The sequence below is a fragment of the Myotis daubentonii genome, chromosome 3 (assembly GCF_963259705.1).
Source record: "Myotis daubentonii chromosome 3, mMyoDau2.1, whole genome shotgun sequence".
In the NCBI taxonomy this organism is placed as follows: domain Eukaryota; kingdom Metazoa; phylum Chordata; class Mammalia; order Chiroptera; family Vespertilionidae; genus Myotis; species Myotis daubentonii.
This window is the reverse complement of record NC_081842.1, coordinates 54,884,488-54,891,568: the sequence shown is the minus strand read 5'-3', so window position 1 is coordinate 54,891,568 and position 7,081 is coordinate 54,884,488. Positions and strand designations below refer to the sequence as shown.

Sequence of the window (7,081 nt, the reverse complement as noted above, 5' to 3'; positions counted from 1 at the left end):
GGACGCCCCACTGCAGAGGCTCCTCCTCCCCGCCCGCACACCCTCTCATTTTGCTGGCATCTGAAGCATCCACTGACTCCACAGTAACAGGTATTTACGGCTGAGCTCAGGGAACTTCACCCCTTTTAGGGTTGGGGCGAGGAGGAGAGAGATGCCGAGACACCCGGCCACACACTCAACCTCCAGAGTGAGGCGAGATCCCAGGCGGTCACTAGGTGAGTTCCATAAGGCTCCCCCTCCTCACAAGCTCGGTGGCAACCCTAAGTATGCCCCTGCCAGGCAGCGGTTTATGCGAGGCAGAAGCTCCTCTGTGTCTTACTGCAGCTACGACAGAAACTAGTTTTGGGAGTAGCTGCAAGAACCCCGAGTCAGATGGCTGTGGAGAAAGAGGCTGCAAATGCCAGGCCCATTCTTTCTACTCCTGGTTGGGTGAAGGGTCTGATCCAAACCATTCCGCCTTCCTGCTTTTCTCTCCCTTCCTCCTCCCCTATAAGCCCCCTGCCGTCTGGTTATAAAGACAGCCACAGATCCAATCTGCCTCTAGGATTTGGGGAATCCCGCCCACTCGCACACCTCTCTGGTCTGTAACTTGCCCCCATATCTCTAAAAGGGAGGTGGGAGTAGCCCGGAATCTGCTGTTGACACCCCCCCCGCCCCCCAGCCTCTCCAACAGCATCAGTGAAGTGACAAATCCATACTGAGGAGCAGACGTGACATGTAATTTCCGGCCAAGAGGATTTTTCCAAAACAATCTACCGTATTCTCGGGAATATATGCCAATCCCACCTCCAAGCCAGCCCTCTGCCACCTCCGCCCTCCCTCTTCTCCAAGCCCTAGAGGAAAAACAACATATTGGGTAATGCTGGTAGCTCCTCTCGCAGCCAGAGGATTATCTTGCCTTACATGTCAGTCCCACCAAGCCCAAGCAGCTTCAACTCACCCTCTGTGAGCAGGGCCCAAGCTTCTGGATCAAGGCCAGGCTGGTTCCCTCAGGTCCTCATCCCAGAGGGAACTGCATTAGGCAACCCCACACCTTCAGGTCAGCCCAGGTCTGACATCATACTGGTTTGAGGAGGAGGCTGGCCAGGGGCCAAAGGAGAGAAGGGGATGATTCAGATACATACCATGGCTGTTCACACCCTCTCCATCTCCAGGACACAGCGGCCCACTCCCTCCCAGGGGAGCTTGGCATCTGAGAGCCTGAGGACTGGCAAGGCTGAGGCATACTTGGCAGCAGTGCTGGGCCCGCAGGCCCTGAGTCCAGCCCTAGAGCCTCTTCGCCCTTCTCGTTAACTGTTGGTGTTTCCTAAGACTTTTGAACTCTCCCTTCTCGATGGATGTTCTGTTCGTGGGTCATCACCTCTCCTCCTAGAACTCCAATTACCACCAAGAGCTATCTGTCTCCGTTCCCGAGTTCCTGAAGCTCTAGACCTGTGATGGCGAACCTTTTGAGCTCGGCGTGTCAGCATGTTGAAAAACCCTAACTTAACTCTGGTGCCGTGTCACATATAGAAATTTTTTGATATTTGCAACCATAGTAAAACAAAGATTTATATTTTTGATATTTATTTTATATATTTAAATGCCATTTAACAAAGAAAAATCAACCAAAAAAATGAGTTCGCGTGTCACCTCTGGCACGTGTGTCATAGGTCCGCCATCACTGCTCTAGACCCACATTTCTACACATTACAGGACAGCCCCACCAGGAGGCCGCATAGGTAGGTACCACAAATTCTGCATGTCCAGACTGAGCTCATCATTAACCATTTAAACCTAGCTCATGGGTGCCCCTGTACCCTGATTGAAAATCACAAGCCAACACCAGCACCCAAGCTAGAAACCTCACCCCTGGCCCCCACAGCCATCCTACCTTCCCTAGGCAGGCCACAAAATCTTGTTTCTGCCTCTTTATGATTCCTCCCATCAATACCACTGGGATCTGGGATCAAAATGCAGGCAGGCCTGGGCTGAAATCCTGGCTCCATCACTTTCTAGTTGGGCAACTTTTGGGCAAATGACTTACCCTCTAAGCCTCAATTTCCTCATCTGTAAAATGGGGATAAATAATACCTCCTTTATAGAGTGTAGATTCAATGAGATCATGAATGGCATACTTAGCACAGCACCTGGCACACAGTTGCCTATTATTACTATTGTCATCTCAGCACAGATCTGAAGTCCCTTTCCTGCTTAAAGCTTTCTGTAGCTCCTCATTGAACCAAATACAAGGCCCTTCAGGATCCACTCCTTGTCTATTTGTCCAACTCCATCTCTTACCATTTCCCTTCAAAGGTCTCCATGTTTTCAAATCCAGTAAAGCAAGCACCTTCATGGAAAGAGGGGCTGCCAAACTCATTACAGCCCCTCCTGTCCCAGGCCCACTAAGCTACTCTGCTCCCACAAAGCCACTTCAGCCCCAGGGACAACGTGGCCGGTCACTCAGGCAGAAGGGGAGTCTTGCACTGGCCTTCCCTTCTCAGGAAGGCCTTCTCAATGGAGGAGAGAGAAAGGGACAGGGAAGAGAGGAAGAGAGGGGAGAAGCGGGAAAGAGGGAGGGGGGGACCCGAAGGGGAAAGGGGAGTGACAGGGAGGAAAGGCAGGACACGGAAGCAGAGGCAGATACATCAGACAGAGCGGCCCTCCTATGCCTCATCTCCTTAGACCACAATGGAGAGAGAGGTGTAAGGATCTTCAGAGAGGAAAGGATCTGACTAAACATCATGACACGGACCAACAGTGAATTCAACACCTCCCCACATGTACCAACTTGGCCTTGAAAGTATTTTGTAACTGTTTCATGCTCCACCAGCTAGAGACTGGCGTGCCAATCCTGACACTCAGAGACAGGACACTGAGAGCCCTAATGCATTCCTGAAGCACTCCTCTCCCCGCAACACAAACACCACTCAAGAGACAGGATAAATTCCTGCAGCTGCCTGGGTCTTATGCACACCGTGCCAATCCTCTGGCCCAGACACCAGCATGGCACCAAGGCCCGGCAGTGTCTCAGAGCAAGGGAAGGACGCAGTTCCAGCAGCCCGGCACTCCCAGAGCTCTTCCAGGGCTGGGCAGAGGACGCCCAGCTAGTCACCCGCATTCTGGCTCAGGCCTCACCCCACCCCCACCCCTGGGGAGAGCCTAGAGCTGAAGTGGCCTATTGTTGGGGCCTGGAGGTGGGGTGGGGAAAGCCAGAGCTGTGTATTGTAAATCATTTACTCTGCTAGGGGGACTGCTCATCCCCATGTTACAACAGAAGCCCAGGAGCTAGGTCCATTGCAGAGCAGGCTGCCGGGCCCAGGAGACGAAGGGTCTGAACCTGGGAGAGAAATGTCAGGGACTTCAAGATATTTAAGATACCATAAGTCCCACCATATCCTGCCCACCCATTTTAGCAATAGAGAAACAAAGACCCTAAGTTGGAAGGGACTTGCCCGGTCCAAGGCACTTAAGAACCTGTCATAGGGAATGAATCTCCAGGAGCTGGGGGAGGTCAACAATTCAGGGTGATGGTAATTCTCTTCTGACCATGGAGGAGGAGCAGCCCTGCCAAGATCAGGGACTAGTAAAGGCCAGGGGCCCAGAGAGGAGACCCTGACTCATTAGGAGACAGCACACAGAGGAAAGGCAGAGATAAAAGAACCCAGTGTTCTCATACCCGCTGAGGCCCTTGGCTTCAGGTTCCTCCAGAGGTAGACCCAAGAGTTCTCAGTGGCAGCCCCCCACAGCTGAGATCTCTCTTCCTGGAACTTCAGGTATCTGTGGGTTCCCAGCCAGCCTTTCCTGCCTCTGCCCTTCCTACCAGTCTCTGTGTGGTCTCCACTTTCTGGCCTCGGTTGTCAGGGTTCTCTCCAGCTAGTCTTCAGTTGGTTATTCAGGATGTGTAACTGCTTAAAGGAGAGACCAAGCCAAACCTCTCACCCTACACCCCTCCTCAGTCACTCATATACCTACTATGTTTTCACCTCGGGCTAGGATTTGGGGGAAGTATAACGGAGAAGTCACAGTCTGGACTCTCAAGAAAACCCAGGTTATGTGCAGGTTCTTTACTAAAAGCTTTATTTCCATTGGCCGATTTAAACCCCCACCCCTTACTACATTATTCCCATTTTACAGATAAAAAAACTAGCTCTGAAGAGGTGGCCATGATCACCCAGAAAGTAAGAAATGAAGCCAGAATTCTGCACGCTACATTGCTTGGCTCAAGGATGCAGGCCCATGGTGGATAGAGCTGGGGTCTTATTCATTAAATGTACGCTGGATACTGAATGAATTCATGGATTCTCTAAGGTTAAAGAGGGGATAAACGTTCTAAGACAGCGGTTCTCAACCTGTGGGTCGCGACCCCTTTGGCAGTCGAACGACCCTTTCACAGGGGTCGCCTAAGACCATCCTGCATATCAGATATTTACATTACGATTCATAACAGCAGCAACATTACAGTTATGAAGTAGCAACGAAAATAATTTTATGGTTGGGTCACAACATGAGGAACTGTATTTAAAGGGCCAGAAGGTTGAGAACCACTGTAGAGAAGACTGTAGATTGCAACATGCACATAATTTCACTCCTTCCCAAAACTCTACCAATATTACAATTTAAAAAGGAGAAATTTTTGAATGGCAGAAGTCCCCAAGGATAAGAACAGTAGAGACAACCCACAACAAAACTTTGGAATCTGGAAAGCAGATGGGCCTGTGACAGTTGAGAGGATGTGTTCTACTAAAACTACTGAGTAAACCAACAAAGGAGAAGACACAAGATACAGGAAACAGAAGACCCTAACACAGAAGGGCTGGGAAGGAAATGCCCAGGATGCTGGAGAGAGATCCCAAGAGGACAGCTAAGCATCATGATAGAAAGCAACCAGTCCATGCTGCTCCAGGACACAAGGCCCTGAAACCTCTTCAGAAAGATGGCTCTGATAGAATATTGAATGGAAAATACCATCTTGATAAATTTAGACAGTGACTGAAGAGTTCGACTCATTGAAAGATACATAGAAAACTAAGCAAACAGAAAAACCAACTCCAGGGAGAGCAAAAAGTGGTGCAGGAAAGGAAAAGTCATTATAGTTTATTATACCATAACAATGTAAACTCGGACAGTAGAGTGAAGGAAAAAAAAACGAGATATACCTAGAGTGGATGGACTTAAAGATGGGAAGCATTAAAAGGTGGAAAGATGGGAATGAGGGAATTAAAGTCAAATCCTCATCTTGGACCAAGATGGAATAATAAAGATCAGATTTAATTTCCTGACTGAAATAACAATAACAGAGAAATAGATAAAATATACAAAATGGTTTTAAAGATATCAGATCTCAGGAAACAAAAGACAGTGATACCCATGAGACAGGAAACAAAGGACCTCAGCCCTACAGTTGGGTTTCCAAACTACAGCCCAGGGAAGGGAACCAGTCAGACTCCAAAAGACTCCCTTAGTTGTGGAGATGGAGCTGAGTGTGGGGATACTCATGCGGCCAGAGTTCACAGAGCAGATCATCAGAAAAGAGAGGGCACCATAAAGGTCTCTGAAGGGCCCCCTCAAATACTCAGCTGAGTTCTGATCATCACATGAATGTACAGAAACTACCCAAGGCTGGGAGCAAAAACACCCAAAAGGATAGAAGTAACAGTGCCTGGCACACACAAGTCTGGGAAAAGTGCCTATTCCTAACAGGTTGGAAAAGCTAGGCATTGAGTAAAATACACAAACGGGTCTTGCCTCAGCAGTGGGGAATTATTAGCCCTAGACTGAGCACAGCTCTGCTCCCACTTAACAAATCTTAAGAACAAGACCCAAGAGGATCACACTATTTCCAAGTCACTTAACTATATCCCTGAACAAAGCTCAAGAATATTTAATACATAGCAATCAACAAGAACATTCACACCGTCTGGCATCCAATAAAAAATTACTAGGCATACAAAAACCTATAATCCATAATAAGGAAAAAAGGCAATCAATCAAAACCAACCCAAAACTGACACACATTAGAATTAGTAGACAAAGACATGAAAACAATTATTATAACCATATTTTAAAAAAGACTGTAATTGAACTTCTAGAATAAGAACTACACATTATGAGATGAAAATATAAACTGAATGGAATCAGAGGCAGATTAGACACTGCAGAAGAAAAACTTGAAGACACAGTACTAGAAATTCCAAAATGAAAGAGAGGGAAAAAGAGATTCCTTTTTAAATGAACAAAACATCCATGGACAGTGGGACAATTTCAAGTGGCCTAACGTACATATAATTAGAGTGCTTAAAGAAAGAAGAGAGGCCCTGACCAGTTTGGCTCAGTGGATAGAGCGTTGGCCTGCGGACTGAAAGGTCCCAGGTTCGATTCCGGTCAAGGGCATGTACCTTGGTTGCAGGCACATCCCCAGTGGGGAGTGTGCAGGAGGCAGCTGATCAATGTTTCTCTCTCATCGATGTTTCTAACTCTATCCCTCTCCCTTCCTCTCTGTAAAAAAAAAAAAAATCAATAAAATATATTAAAAAAAGAAAAGAAAGACGAGAGAAAATTCAGAACAGAAAAAATATTTGAAGGACTTATGGCTGAAATTTTCCAAGTTTGATGAAAACTAAGCCCTCAGACTCAAGAAGTTCAGTGAACTCCAAGTACAAGGCACATGAAGGAAACTACACAAACACATATCATAATCAAACTGCTCAAAATCAGTGATAAAGTGAAAATCTTAAAAAGTAGCTAGGGAAGGCGAGGGAGAAACGTAGCATAAAGAGAAAGAAAGATAGCCCTAACCGGTCTGGCTCAGTGGACAGAGCGTCAGCCTGCGGACTGAAGGGTCCCAGGTTCGATTCCGGTCGAGGGCATGTACCTTGGTTGCGGGCACATCCCCAGTAGAGGGTGTGCAGGAGGCAGCTGATTAATGTTTCTCTCTCATTGATGTTTCTAACTTTCTATCCCTCTCCCTTCCTCTCTGTAAAAAACCAATAAAGTATATATTTTTTAAAAAGAGAGAAAGATAAAGATGACAGCACATTTCTTGCAGAAACAATAGAAATGAGAAGACAATGGTACAACATCATTAAAGTACTGAAAGAAA

At 47.3% G+C, this 7,081-nt stretch overlaps 1 long non-coding RNA gene across 1 annotated transcript; it reads left to right on the top strand.

Moving 5' to 3' along the window:
* Positions 1-40: 40 nt before the first annotated feature.
* On the top strand, positions 41-6,287 carry LOC132230296 (uncharacterized). Its single transcript, XR_009451845.1, has 3 exons — positions 41-215; positions 1,155-1,721; positions 4,117-6,287. It is a non-coding gene; the product is annotated as an uncharacterized LOC132230296 (long non-coding RNA).
* Positions 6,288-7,081: the final 794 nt, after the last annotated feature.